The sequence below is a fragment of the Lepus europaeus genome, chromosome 3, assembly GCF_033115175.1.
Source record: "Lepus europaeus isolate LE1 chromosome 3, mLepTim1.pri, whole genome shotgun sequence".
NCBI lineage: Eukaryota > Metazoa > Chordata > Mammalia > Lagomorpha > Leporidae > Lepus > Lepus europaeus.
The window spans coordinates 79,806,514-79,826,224 of record NC_084829.1 but is presented as its reverse complement, the minus strand read 5'-3'; the positions used below and the strand labels follow the sequence as shown (position 1 = coordinate 79,826,224).

The window sequence follows — 19,711 nt, the reverse complement described above, 5'->3', positions numbered from 1 at the left end:
ATAATGACTGACATGACTAGCAATAAATAAGTAGTGATTACTATCATCCTCAGAATTATTACCCTTATTCCCTGAAATTGGGGTTGGAGTTAGCATTCTCCTGATAGGGTTTTTGAGTGTATGTCTATAATTGGATATTTCTGATCTCTTTTGGAGAACATGTTATGTTTAATAAGCATATGACAACTAGATTATTCTACACTTTAAATAATGGGAAATTGATATTGAAATGGTCATACTTTGGAGTTGAAAAGGGCTCACAAGGGACCAGTTCCCACTCTTATTTTACAGATAAAAAATGCTCAGGTCCATAGCAGTAAAGTGACTTTTCCAGAACCACCTAGTTTGCTACAGGTGTGGTTGCCAAGAGAACCTAGGACTCCTGGTTCCAGGTAAACTGCTCTTCTTTCAGTGAGGTTCCAGCACCAGGGAAGTATGAAGTCAGAGAAGAGCTGAAATCTAGAATCAGGAGTCCCAGATGCTTTTATCAATCCTATTTGTAACAAACTGTGGGGCTTTGTAATTTCCCTTGCTGCTATGGGTCTGAGTATAACGTAGTTCAATAATAGTATTTCATTTTCTGTTTGAAGTTTTCAATTGTTTAATAGTTAAGGTTAATATTTCTCAAGCATAGACAATTAGAAAGAGAAAGGGAAATGTGTTAGAAGAGATACAAGTTTTAGTGCCAGAGAGTACTTTGTTTTCATCCTAGTGTGCAACTGTGTAGCTTTGAGCAAATCAGTAAACTTCTTTAACTTTCCTTTCCTTGTGTACTTGGGGATAATAATATTCACTTTTTAGAATTATTGGGAGGATTCAATGAAAAAATAGAGGAAACTGCTAGGAATATATTAGGTACTCAGTAGATGGCAGGTATTATTATATTATTTTTGACAGGCAGAGTTAGACAGTGAGAGAGAGACAGTAAGAAAGGTCTTCCTTCCATTGGTTCACCCCCAAAATGGTCACCACGGCCGGCGTGCTGTGCCAATCCAAAGCCAGGAGCCAGGTGCTTCCTCCTGGTTTCCCATGTGGGTGCAGGGCCCAAGCACTTGGGCCATCCTCCACTGCCTTCCCGGGCCACAGCAGAGAGCTGGACTGGAAGAGGAGCAACGGGGACTAGAACCCAGGGTGCTGGCACTGCAGGCAGAGGATTAGCCAAGTGAGCCATGGAGCCAGCCAATGGCAGGTATTATTGACAGTTATTGTTAATGAGAGTTTTCATAAAATTGTTTATTTACTCAAGAGATGGAGAGACAGAGAAAAAGAGAGCTCCCATCTGTTGATTCACTCCCATAACAGTTGGGGCTGGGCTGGGGTCAAAGCCAGAAATAAAACCCAGTTATACCATGTGAGTGGTAGGAACACAGTTAATTGAGCCACCACTGTTGCCTCCCAGGGTCTGAATTGATAAAAAGCTGGCATAGGGGATCAAACCCAGGCACTTACCCCTAGGCTAAAAGCCTACTTCTAATGAGAATTTTAATAGATAATGTTGCTGTTAGAAATAGCTGCTTGAGAAGGAAGGTGAAAAGGATGTGTAGAGCTCATCCCTGCTTCTTGGACCAGAGTATGGGTAGTCCAGGGATAAACAACTGTGTGCAAAAGTGCATGAAATGGTATGACATTTAGGGGTGACCTTTGTGTTTGAGAAAAACTTGAAGAAATTAGAGGCGTTTTGTAATGGAGAACATTTTTAAATAACATGGTTAATCTATGGAATAAAATTCATATTTCACAAACTAAATAAAAAGCGTTTAAGGCTTCAAATAAATTTTTATTAACTAGAAACACTTATGCAAATGCCTGCAATGACTGGGGCTGGACCTGGCTGAAACCAGGAGCCAGCAACTCAACCTGGTTTCCTCATATGGATGACAGAAACCCTGTTACTTGAGGCATCACTTCTGCTTCCCAGTGTCTGCCATTAACAAGAAACTGGAATCAGGAACGGGAGGCAGAAATTGAACCTGAGTACTCTGTTGTAGGTTGCAGGTATCTTAACCAGTGACTTAATGCTAGGGTTAGTGCTTGTCTCATTCAAATAAATTTTAATTCTGTGGAAGACTGTTGCAATATATATCAGCACCCTCCTCCTCCACATACCCACCACTCAGTATTTTGTGGCAGTTTGGGATGTGCCGATGGAAAAGTTTGGAAAGCGTTGATGTAATCTTGCCTCTTAGTTCTGCACAGCAAGCCTAACCAGCTAAGGAAAGACAACCTGATTGCTGTGTGCCAGCTGTTACCAAGCTCCTTTACTGAGTGATGTGTAGTGACACCTGGTAGGCACTGCCAGTCAGATCTTCTTACTCCTGTGGTGTTTTCTTCCCCTTGGTGGGGAGATGTAAGTTTGGTGCTGTCTGATGCCTCTGTCAATAAGGGAAACTACACAGAGACAAAAACTAAGTCCTTTTTTTTTTTTTGGTCTTTGAACTAAAGTTGTAGGAATTGAATTTTGTTATTTGTATCACTCTTCATTTGTATTTTCTCTTTATTTTTTTCTCTCACTCTAATCAATTACAAGAAACCTATCCACCCTTTATCTCAAGGATTAATATTTATTCTTTCATGCATTTGTTTGCCCTCTCATTTATAAATTTTATACAGTACCTCCTGTGGCAGATGCTGATAATGTACCATATGTCGAATATCCATTTCCCTTTTTTTCTTTGCTAAGAAAACTGACCTTGTTCATGTCAAACATGTGTCATATGAGGCCAAGGGTCATGGCTGGGCTAAAGTTCTGAGTTACTCATACCAGTTCTGTTCTAGATCAATCATACTGATCCTCTTCTAAATTAATCATGCTAATCCTTTCCTTGACTTTCCCTTGTAGCTAGTGGTGGCCAGATGACACAGTTCTGGCAAATGGAGGCTCGGTGGCAGTTTGGTGGGTTAGTAGGTTTCTGGAAAATTGTTGCTTTCCTGATGAAAGGGCATGTGAGTGGCCGGCACTTCTTTCTGTTACAAGTGGGGCTGCAATCACTACCTTGCAAACATGAGGCCCCAGGGGTGAAGGAAAAGCCAAGACAGTCACAGACAAGCCGGCTTTGAAATTGCTGAGCTGATGAACTCTCATCAGCAGCCATATCCCTCACGACTTCTTACATGGGGATTAAAAGCCTTTATTTGTTTAAGCCTGCACTGGTTTTGTGTTATTAATAGATACACTTATGAAAGAACCAGCTAATGGGCTAAATGCTAGAACTAAATAGATGAAAAAAGACATGGTCATGTTTCAAGAAGGTTCAACAAAGAACTATTCTGTATTAAAATGTGATGATGTCATTGTTAAAGAGTATAGAAAGGAACAAAGGAGCCCAATAAGTCATGCACCTTGAACTGATTCTGAGACAGCATTGGGTTGGAAATGAGCAGTCTACAGATGTTAGAACAAAGACGTAGGGCTAGTTCAGCAGCAGTAAGTATTTGTAAGTTGTAAAATATGGGGAGGAAATCAGTAACACATGAGTCTGTAGAGAGAAAAAGGGACCAGTTCTTAAGGATAATATTTGACCATGCTAAGGAGTTCAGAATTAATCCTTTAGGTTGGAGGATTACCCTGTGTGAATCCCCTAAGGACTTTAATGATAGTTTCTCACATCCTAGCCTAGACCTACTACATTGATATCTACATGTTGAATCCTGGAAATCTGCGTTTTTGAAAATTTTCATAGGTAGTACTGGCTAAGAATTATTGTTCATATACATGATACAGAATGTAATTCTGCCACTCTTTTTATGAGGCCAGAATTACTTTGATACCAAAACCAAACCCATGACATGAAATGAAAACTAGAGAATTATATCTTTGATGAACATAGATGCAGAGATTCTCAACAAAATACTAGCAAATCAAATCCAAAACCATATCAAAATGATCATGTATCACGGTCATGTGAGATTTATCCCAGAAATACCAGGGTGGTTCAATATTCATAAATCAATAAGTCTCATAAATCATATCGATAGAATGAAAAACAAAAACATATGGTCATCTCAAAGGATGCTGAGAAAGCATTTGATAAGATTCAACACACCTTCCTTATAAAAACCCTCCACAAATTAGGTACAGAAGGAACATTTCTCAAAATTATAAAGGCTATATATCCAAAACCAACAGCAATATCACATTGAATGGTGGAAAAACTGGAAGATTTCCCCTTAGATCTGGAACAAGACAAGGATGTCCACTTTTACCACTTTTATTCAATATAGTCCTGGAAATTTTATCAAGAGTAATTAGGGAGGAGAATGATAGAAAGAGAATCAACATTGGAAAAGAGGGGCCGGTGCCGTGGCTCACTTGGTTAATCCTCTACCTGAGGCACTGGCATCTCATATGGGTGCAAATTCTAGTCCCAGTTGCTTCTCTTCCTGTCCAGCTCTCTGTAGTGGCCCGAGAGGGCAGTGGAGGGTGGCCCAAGCACTTGGGCCCCTGAACCTGCATGGGAGACCAGGAAGAAGCACCTGGCTCCTGGCTTTGGATTGGCGCAGTGCCGGCTGTAGCGGTCATTTGAGGGGTGGCCCAATGGAAGGAAGACCTTTCTCTCTGTCTCTCCGTCACTGTCTATAAAAAAATCATGTGGGTTCTTTAATGTGCTGTACATTGCTATTTGATGCTATAATTAGTAATCCAATGGTAGTCTTTTTCACTTTGTAGTGCTATATGGGCAAAATGTTGAAAACTTTACCTAATATATACTAAGCTGATCTTCTGTATACAAAGAGAATTGAAAATGAATCCTTACATGAATGGAAGGGGAGAGGGAGCGGGAGAGGGGAGGGTTGCGGGTGGGAGGGAATTTACGGGAGGGGGGAAGCCATTGTAACCCATAAGCTGTACTTTGGAAATTTATATTCATTAAATAAAAGTTAAAAAAAAAAAAATCATTGGAAAAGAGGACGTCAAATTATCCATGTTGGCAGATAACACGATGTGTATAGGGAAAACTCTAAAGACCACCAAAACCTGTTAAACTTGATAAAAAATTCAGTAAAGTTGCAGGTTGCAAAATAAATATACAAAAAATAGTCTTTTGTGTGCTAATGCTGAACTAACAATAAAAGAAATCCCACTTAAAATAGCCCCAAAAATCAAATATTAAAGAATAAATTTAGTCAAAGAGGTGAAAGATCTCAACAAGGAAAATTATCAAACGCTCATGAAAGTAATCATCAAGGACACAAAGAATTGGAAAGATATTCCTTGCTAATGGATTGGAAGAGTCGATATCATCAAAATGTCTGTTTTACGTAAAGCAATTTAGATTCACTGCAATCCCTATCAAAATGCCAGTGTCATTTTTTTAGTTAAAAAAAAAAAAACTCTAAAATTCATATGAAATCATCGGCCGGCGCCGTGGCTTAACAGGCTAATCCTCCGCCGTGCGGCGCTGGCACACCAGGTTCTAGTCCTGGTTGGGGCGCCGGATTCTATCCCGGTTGCCCCTCTTCCAGGCCAGCTCTCTGCTATGGCCCGGGAAGGCAGTGGGGGATGGCCCAAGCGCTTGGGCCCTGCACCCGCATGAGAGACCAGGAGAAGCACCTGGCTCCTGGCTTCGGATCAGCGAGATGTGCCGTCCACAGCGGCCATTGGAGGGTGAACCAACGGCAAAAGGAAGACCTTTCTCTCTGTCTCTCTCTCACTATCTACTCTGCCTGTCAAAAAAAAAAAAATATGAAATCACAAAAGACCCCATATAGACAAAGTGATCTTGAGCAAGAAAACCCAAGCTGGACACATCATAACAGCTGATTTCAAAAAACATACTATGAAGCTATAGTTATTTTTTTTTTTGTAATTTATTTATTTATTTATTTGAAAGGCAGAATTACAGAGAGGCAGAGGCAGAGAGAGAGAGAGAGAAAATCTTCCATCCACTATGTCACTCCTCAAATGGCCACTATGGCTTGAGCTGGGCTGATCCAAAGCCAAGAGCAGGGAGCTTCATCCAGGTCTCCCACACTAGCTCAGGGGCCCACGGACATGGGCCATCTACTACTGCTTTCCTAGGCCATAGCAGAGCGGTGGATTGGAAATGGAGCAGTCAGGACTTGAATCGTTGCTCACATGGGATGCTGGCACTACAGCCGGTGGCTTTAACTGCTATGCCATAGTGTCAGCCCTGAAGCTATAGTATTTAAAATGACTTGGTTCTGGCTGGGCCTGCACTGTGGCCTAGTAATGTGAGCCTCTGCCTGTGGTGCTGATTCATGTCCTGGATTCTTCTCTTCCCATCTGGCTCCCTGCGGCTACCCTGGGAAAGCACTGGAAGATGGCTCAAGTGCTTGGGCCACTGCTCCCGTATGGGAGACACAGAAGAAGCTCCTGGCTCCTGAATTCAGATGGGCCCAGCTCTGGCCGTTTCGGCTGCATGGGGAGTGAACCTCTCTGTCTCTCCCTTTCTCTGCCTCTCAAATAAGTAAATAATCTTTAAAAAAAAAAAAAGAAAAAGAAAAATCTGGTTGCATGATTATTATATTTGATGATAGGGCATCATTTAAAAAAATATTTATTTATTTATTTGAAAGTGAGAGTTACACAGAGAGAGAAGAGGGAGGAAGGGAGGGAGGGAGGGAGAGAGAAAGAGAGGTTTTCCACCCACTGGTTCACTCCCCAGTTGGCCGCAATGACCGGAGCTGTGATGATCCGAACCCAGGATCCAGGAGCTTCTTCCGAGTCTCCCACATGGGTTCAGGGACCCAATGACTTAGGCCATTTTCTACTGCTTTCCTGGACCATCAGAGAGCTGGATCTGAAGTGGAGCTGCCGGCACTTCTGGCGGTCGCTTTACCCACCACCAGGGCATCATTTTTTAACATCTACCTCCTCTATGACAATTTTTGTTCTCATAATGTAATAAATATTATTTTAAAGAAATACACCAAAAAATAAGAATAAATGTCAATTTTTAAAAAATTTTACAATTCAGTAAATTGTTTTGTCTATGAACATGTTATATTTATAAAATACCAGCTGACAGTTTACACTCTTTTCACTGTAACATTAAACACAATAGAAATACCAACTGACCACGTAGTGTGACAAAATGAAAGTAACTCCAGTTTTGTTTATGCATTTTGACAATCATTATCCTGTTAGTATTTGCTGTGAATCTAGCCTTTCACAATTCACTGGAGACAGATTGCAATTTCATAGTTTAGTGAAATCTAGTCCTTCAACAGGTAAAAATTTCACCTACCAATTCAGTTTATTACTGTAACTATGAATAAAAAACTTTGCAGCCAGCTTCTCAAGTCACAAATCACTATATAAATAACAGGTTCATATCATGATTGGTAACAAGTCATGACATTGATTCATAAATCTATTAGTGATTGATCCCTCTACATCCGTTTTTCGTGCTTGGCTAGTAAGGTGTGTATTTATGATCTCCTTGTTGCCCAGTGATAATCTACAAGGCACCTTCAAAAATAGATAATCAACATGGGAAACTAGACAACAGTGATGAAAGCAACAAGGAAATAAAAGTGATGACACTGGAAATGAAATTCGAATATACCATGGATGGAACTACAGAAGAAGGGTTGACCAGGGGAATGTTGACACCATTGTCATTTGAGGTTCTAAAATATGCAGCAGAAGGAACTTAGTAAAGGTGAACTTGGTATTTATGAGGCAAATAGTTGTGATTAAAAGTATAATAAAAATGTCCCTGACAAAGTGACAGTCAGCAAAAACTTCACATTGAGGGAACTCTTGGAGATATTTGATGATACTTGTTTAAGCCTGTGTTGCAAAGGTTAAAATGCCAAGGATAAAATGTTAGAAGCTGATACAGACTTTGAAAGGAGTCTGACAATTTATCATAGCATAGAAAAAATGCTCATCACCTAAGATAAGTTACAGAACCAAAAGGAGGCAAACATAATTCAAAATATTCTTGATATTTTTATGAAGAAATAAAATACCCTTAATTCACAATGTTTCCAATGTTTTAAATTATAATTGATTAAGTAAATATCAATTCTGCATCTTTTACTTGCCTATTCATTTAGAAATGACATTTAAAAGCATTTTTAGTATTTCAACTAAAATATTTGTCATGGAATAATCTTGTTTCTACCTATTGATTATGAAGATATTTTTTGCATAGTTTGCATTTCCATGGGCATTTTTATATTTCCACAATGTTCTGTGAACCAAAGTCTGACTGCCTGTATATAAAAGCAGAAATGTGTAATATCATCAGGGTAGGAGATATGAGTATAAACTGCTCTTAAAGTGACCTTGAACAGTACTTACATTAAAACTTGCTTTGCGATAATACATTTAGGGTGTTGACTATATGTTTTGTAATTCTTTGAATTAACTTTCATGTAAAAATGTTTATTAAGGGCACACAATTAAAACTGAAAGAACTGGAAGTTCATGCAAATAATATTAAAATAGCAATAATCACAGTTGTTTAGAACTTGACAGAGAAAATATTTTAGGGGCAAAGGAATAATTTATCATGGACATTGTTTAGACTTACTCACATGTATTATTAAAAAGCATTTTGGCTTAGAGTCAGTTTATTATTGTTTTAAATTCTCTGAATTTGCTCATTCTGTGGCTTGTGCTTGGATGTGCCCCTGGAAACATCACTGGGGAAGCAATGTGGCGGGAGGGTGATGGGAAGTCAGAGGTGCTTGTAAGGAATGGCAGGGAAACTGATGGAGAGTTTATGAGCTAATGCAGTCACCAGGGAAATTAACCTGTGTTATGCTATTCGTCTTTGTAATGATGACCGAGTTTGATCCCTGTCTGAGATGACCACAGCCTCTTAAGATTTCTGCCATGACTCATCTCTGTCAGATCTATCTGTCTGTAGCTGGCACTGCTGGTTACTTCTAAATCTCCATTGAACTTGCCTGTGGACTTCCTGATTGCCCTTCAACTTAAAATTGATCTTTTATTTCTCCTGTGTCTGCAGCTGACCCTCAAAGAGATTTGGCTATATATTCTGTTGAGTTTGTAGGTCTAAGAAATATAGCTATATTTTTACAAATTATAAGTTAAAGAGATTCTAATATTCCCTTATATTTAACATATTTCTGAATCTGCTAATTTTTGAAGTCAGGATTTTGCTCCCACCTCTGTCCTGAGGCGTCCTTTTTCCTGAAATGATTATGTCTATTTCTCTTTTGGGTCATCATTCTATAACAACCTTTTCTAAATTTGATTCTGCAATTACACTGAAAACACATAGATTTTAATTGCATATCCAAATGTCTTGTGAAAAAAACCCAGAGTTCAACTTTCTTAAACAGTCACTATTCTTAGTTGTGGCCACTGCCTGTACTAATCCAGGCTATGATGGCATAGTATCTGGAACTGATCTGAAGATGTTTGCTTATGTGCCCTCGCTGAGGCCCTCTCCAGCATACCGCATCTGTGCCAGAACACCCCTGCCTACACCATCCCTTCATGTTCTTCCCAAAATAAAAACAGTCCGCAGAATCGTAAGTCAGCCCAGCTTACGACCCAGTCAGCTTCCCTAACCAGAGTAATCAGCATTTCCCTATGAAATGTCTGCTACTCTGGTGATTTTCTGCAGTTAGATCTTCCTTGTTTTTGGAATAAAAGATTTGTACTGACCTTCTATTTGCAAATCTAAAAGTTATGCTAAATTGGTTGTCCTAGAGCAAAACAACTTTAATTCATAGTTCCTTATCTTGGGAAACACAGTGTGAAACATGATCTCATGTTTTCCAAACATCCATTCTAAAACTTTTATTTTAGAATAATTTTAGATTCATAGAAGACTTTTCAAATATAGTGTAGTTCTGATGTACTGCTTACCCAGTTTCTCTAAGTTAACAATGGTACATTTGTAACAAGTGAGGAACAATATTATTGTATTACAATGAATGAAATGCCACAATTTATTTGGATTTAACAAGTTTTCCCCCTAATATTCTTTTTTTGTTCCTAGACCCCATTACTGTAGAAAACATATTAAAGTTAGTTATCAAGTCTTTTTTTAAGGGGAATGCAAAGTTTTTTTCATAGTTTTAATGTTTTATTTAGATTTTTTATTTATATAAAGAGAACGGATTTTATGCATTCAATAGGTAGAAATCCAAAAAGACAACCATACTTTCCTCACTCACCCCTCCCTCTATCAAACTCCCTCCATCCTCTCCCTTCATCAGTTTTTGCAGACATAATTTTAATCCACTCTATTTTCACAGGCTTAATTCACCACAAACTATAATATTCAACAAGTAAAAAGTAAGAAGACCACAGATCCACAGAAGTATAAACAAGGGATAAAAATTACAATCATATCACAAAATGTCTTTTTCATTCTTATACATTTTTTTGTATTCTATATTAACTGCTGCATATCAGAGAAAACATATAATTGTCTTTTTGAGACTGGCTTATTTCACTGAGCATAATGGTTTCCATTTGCATCCATGTTTTTGCAAAAGACAGGGTTTCATTCTTTTTTTGTGACTGAGTAATAGTCCATACTGTGTGTGGACTATTTTCCTTATCCAGTTATCAGTTAATAGACATCTGGGATAATTCCATAGCTTGGTTATTGTGAATTCTACTGCAACAAATATATGAGTACAAATAACTCTTTCATAGGCTGATTTCATTTCAGGATGGGATGGCTGGATCATGTGGTAGATCTATTTTCAGATCTCTGAGTAATCTTCATACTATCTTCCATGTGGTTGTACTAGTTTACATTCCCACTGACAGTAGATTAAGTTACCTTTTCCCCTACATCCTTGCCAGCATTTATTAGTTTTTTATTTTTGTATGATAGCCATTCTAACTGGGGTGAGGTGAAATATCAGTAGGGTTTTATTTGCATTTCATTGATGATGGTCTTTTGTATTTGATCCTATAAAAAATTCCTGTGCATGTCCTTTTCCCATTTCTTAATGGGATTATTTTATTTTTTTTAATTGGGGTGCATATTTTTAATAGTTTTAAGGGTTATATTTTTAAAAATGTTTTTAAGTTAATTTTAATTAGTTTTTAACAGATTCAATGTGATTTGTAGATACAATACTAAGAATATAATGATATCCTTCCTTCCTCCCTTTTTACCTCCCTCCTTACTATTCCCTCCCATTCTCTTTCTTTCTAGGTTTCTTTCATCCTTTCTTTTATTTTAGATTTTGAGGGAACATTTTAAACTTTGATTACACTATAACGACTTAAACTTCACTGAGTACGAAGTTTAACGAGTAAGAAGCAAAAATATCCTAGTTTAGTGGGAATATAGACAATGTCTACAAACAGTAATTGAACGGGAAAATGACCATTTCACCCATATACAGTGAATTTTAAAGTAACCACAAATCAATACTACTATTTGAGTATAACACTATTAACCATTGATTTCACACAAATATAAAACAAAGTTTCATTAAACTGTACTTGCAGCAATACTGATACACACTGACATTTCTTCTTTTTCTTTCTTTTTTTTTTCCTCTTTTTTGTTTGTTTTTTAATTTTAGTTCCACATATAAGTGAGAGCATATAGTACTTGTCTTTCTGGGTCCAGCTTATTTCACTCAACATGATGCCCTACAGTTGCATCCATCCATCTGACTGCAAATGGTAGAATTTGATTCTTTTTTTAGAGCTGAATAATAGTCCATTGTGTAGGTATACCATATATATACCACATTTTCTTTATGCATTCATCAGATGATGGACACCTTGGTTCATTCCAAATTTTGGCTATTGTCAACAGTGCTGCCATAAATGTGGTGGTGCAGATATCTATTTGATATATCGTATTCAGATCTTTTGGGTATATTCCCAGTAGTTGGATTGCTGGGTCATATGGCAAATTTATTTCTAGTTTTTAAAGAAATAGCCACACTGTTTTCCACAGTGGCTACACACTAATTTACGTTCCCACCAAAAGTGTAATAATGTTCCTCTTTCTCCATATTCTCACCAGCATTTGCTACTCTCTGTATTGGATTTTAGGCATTCTGACAAGTGCTTTTTTTTTTTTTTTTTTTTTGACAGGCAGAGTTAGTGAGAGAGAGAGAGAGACAGAGAGAAAGGTCTTCCTTTTCCGTTGGTTCACCCCCCAAATGGCTGCTACAGCCGGCGTGCTGCGCCGATCCGAAGCCAGGAACCACGTGCCTCCTCCTGGTCTCCAATGCGGGTGCAGGGCCCAAGGACCTAGACCATCCTCCACTGCCTTCCCGGGCCACAGCAGAGAGCTGGACTGGAAGAGGAGCAACCAGGACAGAATCCGGCACCCCGACTGGGACTAGAACCTGGGGTGCCGGCCCCACAGGTGGAGGATTATCCAAGTGAGTCGCGGCGCCGGCCAAGTGGTTTTGATTTGCATTTTCCTGATGGCTCGTGATGTTGGCATTTTTTCACATATTTGTTGGTCATTCGTATTTCTTCTGTTGAAAGCTGTCCATTGAAGTCCTTGGCCCAGTTCTCAACTGGATTGGTTGTTTTTTTGTTCTTGAATTTTTAAGTTACTGATATATTCAGGATGTTAATCCTTTGTCAGACATATGGCTTGCAAATATTTTTCCATTATGTTGGATGTCTCGTCACTCTGTTGATCATTTCCTTTGCTGTACAAAAGCTTCTGAGTTTGATGGAGTTCCATTTAATTTTGCTTTTGTTGTCTATGCTTCCAACAATTCTTGCCCAAATCAATGTCTTGGAATGTTTCCCCTACATTTTCTTCCAGCAAGTTCATAGTCTCAGGCCTTAAATATAGATCTTTGTTCCATCATGAGTTGATTTTTATTTATGGTGAGAGTTATGAACCCTATTTCTTTCTTCTGCATATATACATTCAGTTTTGCCAGCACCATTTGTTGAAGAGGTTATCCTTATTCCACTGTATGGTCTGAGCAATTTTGTTAAAACTCAATTGGCTATATGTAGATGGATTAATTTCTGGGCTCCTTATTCCATATCTGTTTATCTATGCATAAGTTTTTACAAGATTTATTTATTTATTTGACAGGTAGAGTTACAGACATTGAGAGAGGGAGAGACAGAGAGAAAAATCTTCCATCTGCTGGTTCACTCCCAAATGGCTGCAATAGCCAGAGCTGGGCTGATCCAAAGCCAGGAAGTAGGAGCTTCACAAATTGCCTTGATTGTGTTGAGGAATGTTCATTCTGTTCCCAATTTGCTTAAGGCTTTCATCATGAAAGGATTTTGTATTTTACCAAATGTGTTCTCTACATCTACTGAGATAATCATATGGTTTTTATTCTTTAGTTTGTTAATATGATGTATCACATTTATTGATTTGTGAATGTTGAAGCATCCCTGCATACCAGGGATAAATCTCACTTGGTGTGGGTGAATGATCTTTCTGATATGTTGTTGGATTCAATTAATTAGTGTTTTGTTGAGGATTTTTGTGTATATGTTCATCAGTGATATTGGTCTTTAGTTCTCATTCTCTGTTGTATCTTTTTCTTGTTTAGGAATTAAGGTGATGCTGGCTTCATAGAAGGAGTTTGAGAGGATTTTCTCCCTTTCACTGTTTTGAATAACTTGAGAAGAATTGGAATTAGTTCTTGTTTAAGTGACTGGCAAAATTCAGCAGTGAAACCATGCGATCCTGGGCTTTTGTTTGTTGTAAGGGTCTTTATTACTGATTCAATTTTTTTTGACAGGCAGAGTGGACAGTGAGAGAGAGACAGAGAGAAAGGTCTTCCTTTTGCCATTGGTTCACCCTCCAATGGCCGCTGTGGCCAGGGCGCTGCGGCCGGCACACCGCACTGATCCAAAGGCAGGAGCCAGGTGCTTCTCCTGGTCTCCCATGGGGTGCAGGACCCAAGCCCTTGGGCCATCCTCCACTGCACTCCGGGGCCACAGCAGAGAGCTGGCCTGGAAGAGGGGCAACCGGGACAGAATCCGGTGCCCCAACTGGGACTAGAACCCAGTGTGCCGGTGCTGCAAGGTGGAGGATTAGCCTATTGAGCCACGGCGCCAGCCACTGATTCAATTTCTATCTTGGTTCTTGATCTGTTTAAATTTTCCATGTTTTCATGACTCAATAGTAGATTGGTAGATTGTATGTGTTCAGGAATCTATACATTTCTTCTAGGTTTTCTGATTTTTTTCCTTGATGGAAGATGTTTGATTTCTGCTTTGATCTCATTTCTTGTTATGGTCTATTTAGATTGTCTGTATGTTCCTGATTTAATCTTGGTAGATCATATAAATCCAGGAATTTATCCATCACTGTGAGGTTTTCCAGTATTAGCGTATAGTTCTTCATGATTCTTTGAATTTCAGTGAGTTACAGCAAAAGAAGTATTCTTTTTAAAGATTTATCTTATTTACTTGAAAGATAGAGTTATAGAGAGAGGCAGAGACAGAGAGAGAGGCCTTCCATCTGCTGGTTCACTCCCTAGATGGCCACAATGGTCAGAGCTGTGCCGATCCAAAGCTAGTAGCCAGGAGCCTCCTCAGGTTTCCCACACGCGTGCAGGGGCCCAGGACCTGGGCCATCCTCCACTGCTATCCCAGGCCATAACAGAGAGCTGGATCTGAAGAGGAACAGCCAGGACTAGAACTGGTACCCTATGGGATGCTGGCACTTCAGGCCAGGCCTTTAACAAACTGCACCACAACAGCAGCCCCATACAGCAAAAGAAGTATTAAAAAGGAAGTTTTTAATATTAAATGCTTACATTAAAAAAAAGAAATGTCTCAAAAAATATAATGATGCATCTTGAAGACTTAGAACAACAACAACAAACCAAGTCCCAAATCAGCAGGATGTAAGAAATAATATCAGAGCAGAAATAAATGAAATTGAAGCTAACAAAAAATGGCAGATCAATAAAATAAAAGTTTGTTTTCTCAGAAGATAAAAAAAATAAATAAAACTCTAGCCAGACTAACAAAGAAAAAAAGAGGAAAAACTCAAACAAATATGATTAGAGTTGAAAAAGGAGACATTACAGCTAGATTTTTGGGGGGTTGTTGTTTCTTGACTTCTTTATGGATCCCTGATATTAATCCTTTATCAATTGCATAGTTTGTAATTATTTTCTCCCACTTTGTTGGTTGCTTGTTTACTTTGTTGAGTGTTTTCCTTTGTCTTTATTCCCTGTGCTTCTGGGATCTTTTTAAGAAGACTTTGACTATGCCTATGGCAATGTCTTGCAGTTTCCCCAATGTTTTTCTCTAGTAATTTGATAGTATGAGATCATAGATTTAAGTCCTTGATCCATTTGGAGTTGATTTTGTATGAGATGTAAGGTAGAGGTCTTCTTTCATACTTCTGCATGTGTAGATCCAATTTTGCCTGCACCACTTGTTGAACAGTCTGGCCTTTCTCCAGGTATTGATTCAGCTCTTTTGACAAAGATTAAATGGTAGTAGAAATGTGTGTTAATTTTTGAAGTTACTATTCTGTTCATTGGTCTTCATGTCTATTTATGTGCTAGTACTGCCCTATGGAATGTGTTGAAATCTGGTGTTCTGATGCCTCTGCTTTGTTTTTGATGTTTAATATTGTTCTAGCTATTCAGGGTCTCTTGTATTTCCATATGAATTTTAGCAACATTTCTTCTAGATCTAAAAAGAACGTCATTGATATTTTAATTGACATCACATTAAATCTGTAAATTGCTTTTGGTAGTATGGGCATTTTGGTGATATTAATTCTTGCAATCCATACACATGGAAAATTTTCCCATTTTTTGTGTCTTCATCTAGTTCTTTTTGGTTATGATAGTTTCTGAGATTTTCCTTTTTGTTGATAATTTTGATTATTTTGAGGAGTTGGAGAGTTTGTCTAAGTTTGTGTAAGTCACTGATTTTGGTTTATCTTTTATTTTCTTCCCATTATCAGTCTAAGGCTTTGAAATTCATGAAATACTATAGAAGTACAGTGTTCTTTTCATCACTTACCACCAAAGGTACATTCTACCAAGACTTGTAGTGTTTGCCAACTTTCTGTTCTGTAAGTTTACTACCCCAACCCACTCACACTTGAAAGCAAGTCAGTAAGTATGGTCACAGTGTAGAAAGTTAAATTACTTCCTGATGGGGCAGCATCTACATAGATGCTTTTTAATCTTCTACTTGAAAAAGTAGTATCTTCTGTTTATTAAATCATTCATTTTTTAATTAATATGGGATCATGGGTATATATTTTATACTTTAGGTTGTAATCTACTACATTATTTATTCAGTGTCCCAAATTATTTCAGCTGACCCTTGCATTGATTCATGTGTCCCTCTGACATTCCTTTTGTTTTTGAGTTCTTCCTTGCTAGCTGGCATTTCATGATGCCCTAGTTTATCTTGCATATTTCCTGTCCCAGTTCCTAGAATCAGCCACTTCTTCAAGGAGACCTGGTTCCTTCCTTTGTAGGATGATATTATAAACCAAATATGGGCACTATGTGTGCTTATTGCCATTTGGATATCACGGCTTCTAGATCCTCTCAATGAACAGAGATGGGAAATATATCTCTGTGTATACTAACTCATGTGTTCACTTACAAAAAAGTCACTTCTTTATCTACTCATCTCTATCTATGTAAAGTAAACATGGATTCATACTGATGCCTTCAGCTCTAATACATACTAGATGATTTGTTCTGGCTGCCAATTTACCTATAACCTCTTAACACTAATATAGCTATATAGCTCTATCCACCATTTATTGATTATTTATTTATTCATTTCCAGTACAAGGTTTTCTTATCTCTCTAGTCTCTATCAAGGGTTCAAAAGGACACTAGTGCTTAATCTTAGGTGGGAAAACCTTTTAGTTCTTCCTAAATATAAATGTAAGCAGCAAAGCACAATTTGGCCACATTGCAAAATAAATCTCTCAGCATGTTTTCTTAATTTGTGGAAATAGATAAGTATGCATTAGCAGATAACACCTCTATGCACACCTGGGATGCTATGAATGCTAATTAGGAATATCAGATCTAGAGGACTTAAGAAGGCAAATGATTAAACAGGTAAATATAGATTGTAGTCATTCAAGATTTCAGGACTATAAATTTTTTTTGTATAAAGTAGAAACCCCTTGAGAAGCCTTAGCCCTACTCATTACATGTTTGGGAAAAACAATTTTTATAAAAGAATATTTTGTAAAGTTACACAAATGAGATTTTACCCTTTGGGAGTAACAAAAACCAAGGTGATATTTAGCAATTAAATTATAAAGTGAGATAGCATAAGTTAGGAATATACTGAACTATTGCATTAAGAGTTGTTTGAATGCAGAAACAGCTTAATATCTTTCTGGAGTAAAATAAATTTCAAATTTTTTTAAAAAATGCTAATGCCAACATTATAGAAAAGTTTCCTATGTCATTAAATGGAGGCAACTAAAATAATGACTGTGCTTAGGGGAAGTCCTACAGTGCTTTTGTAAAACTTGATCATTTTCTCCAATGTGAGCTTTGCTCTGGGCATTGTAACTGTGCAAAAGGTGAGGGTGTGAAGCTACTTTTAATGTAGAGATGGAGTGCTAACATTAACAAATGCAAGGAAGCCATTGAAAAAGGCCAAAGATATCTAGAATGCATAATTAATTGAAGATATTGATGCAACATGGAGTGCAATGTGGAACTGTGATGGTACGAGATGACTGCCCCAAAATGAATAAAGTAACCCCTTGCTGATTACTGTAATCAGTGACCATTTCATGTAGGTTAATAGCCAGCTATTCCCAAGAAAGTGAACCTTTTGAGAAGTTGTAAGTGGCAACATTATTTTGAGAAAAATGTTGGCGGTATCTTCAGTTCTGTTCTCTTCCCCTCCACCACTCTATTAGGTCATCAACACTCATTTCTGCTAGGGAATCCATGCCAAGCTTTTGTCATTTCACAATATTTGGGGGTAGAGGTGTACTTATTGCAGAGAGTTTGAAAAGGAAATTCTGTCTTCACAGGGTTAAGTTAGATTTAAGAGTACCTGAAATGGATTAAAGGAAGAAACTAGGAGAATGTAGAGAGAAATTGATAAATTTCCTCCTTTGTTTAATGTATTCCAATGTATTTAATTTTTTCTGTAGCTATTGTGAATGGGATTGATTTTAGAAGTTCTTTTGCAGCTATAGCATTGTCTGTGTGTACAAAGACTATTGATTTTGTTTGTTAATTTTATATTCTACCACTTTACCAAACTCTTTAATGAGTTCCAATAGTCTCTAGGTAGAGTCTTTTTATTTCCCTGTATATGGAATCATGTCCTTTACCAGTAGGAATAATTTGACTTCCACCTTTGCAATTTGTATCACTTTGATTTCTTTTCTTGCCTAATGGCTCTGGCTAAAACTTCCATCACTATATTCTATGCAATATGTGAAAGTGGGCATCCTTGTCTGGTTCTAGATCTTATTGGAAATGCTTCCAACTTCCCCATTCAATAAGATGCTGCTTTGATTGTGTTGAGGGATGTTCCTTCTGTTCCCAATTTGCTTAAGGTTTTCATCATGAAAGGATGTTGTATTTCACCAAATGCATTCTTTGCATCTATTGAGGTAATCATATGGTTTTCATTCTTCAATTTGTAATTGTGAGGTATCACATTTATTGATTTGTGAATGTTGAAGCATCCCTGCATACCAGGGATAAATCTCACTTGGTCTGGCTGAATGATCTTTCTGATGTGTTGTTGGATTCAATTAGCTAGTATTTTCTTGATGATTTTTGCATCTATGATAATGGTGATATTGGTCTTTAGTTCTCATTCTCTGTTGTATCTTTTTCTTGTTAAGGAATTAAGGTGATGCTGGCTTCATAGAAGGAGTTTGGGAGGACTCCTTCCCCTTATAATTGTTTTGAATAGCCTCAGAAGAATTGGAATCAGTTCTTTTTAAAAGTCTAGTTGAATTCAGCAATGAACCCATATGGTCCTCAGCTTTTGTTTTTTTGGAGGGTCTATCCATTTATATTTATCCATTTTTTTCTAGATTTTCCAATTTGTTGGCATTTGGTGTTTGTAGAAATTCCTGGTTATTCTTTTTATTTCTGTGGTATCCATTGTTACATTTGGCTTTTCATCTCTAATTGTATTAATTTGGATATATACCTTCTTTTTTTTGGATTGTTGGGCCAATAGTGTATCAATTTTGTTTATTTTTTCAAAAAACTATCCTTTCATTTCATTGATCTTTTGTATCACTTTGTTGGTTTCAATTTTGGTTATTCTCTAATTTTAAATATTTTACCCTCCTAATTTTGGGTTCAGTTAGTTTTTGTTTTTCCATGTCCTTAAAATATATAGATGGCTCATTATTGGGGGCCTTTCCAGTTTCTTGATGTAGAAACCAATTGCTCTAAACTTCCCTCTTAACACTCTTTTACTGTATCTCATATGTTTTGATATGTTGCATGATTATCTTCATTCATTTCCAGAAATTTTGTGATTTCCCTTTTGAGTTCTTCTCAATGACCCAGTGTTCATTTGAGAGAGTGTTGTTGGGGCTTGCACTGTGGCATAGAGGGTAAAGCCACCTCCTGCAGTGCCATCATCTGATATGGGTGCTGGTTAGGGTCCTAGCTGCTCCACTTCTGATCCAGCTCTCTGCTATGGTCTGAGAAAGCAGAAGATGTCCCAAGTCCTTGGGCTTCTGCACCCATGTGGGAGACCTGGAAGAAGCTACAGGCCTCTGGCTTTGGATCGGTGCAGCTCCAGTGGTTGTGGCCACTTGGTGAGTGAACTAGCAGATGGAGGACCTCTCTC

General features: G+C 37.8%; 1 protein-coding gene across 1 annotated transcript in view; it reads left to right on the top strand.

The window, feature by feature from the left end:
* UBE3D (ubiquitin protein ligase E3D) overlaps nucleotides 1-19,711 on the top strand; it is a 460,276-nt gene that overhangs the window by 378,577 nt on the left and 61,988 nt on the right. The window lies entirely within an intron of this gene.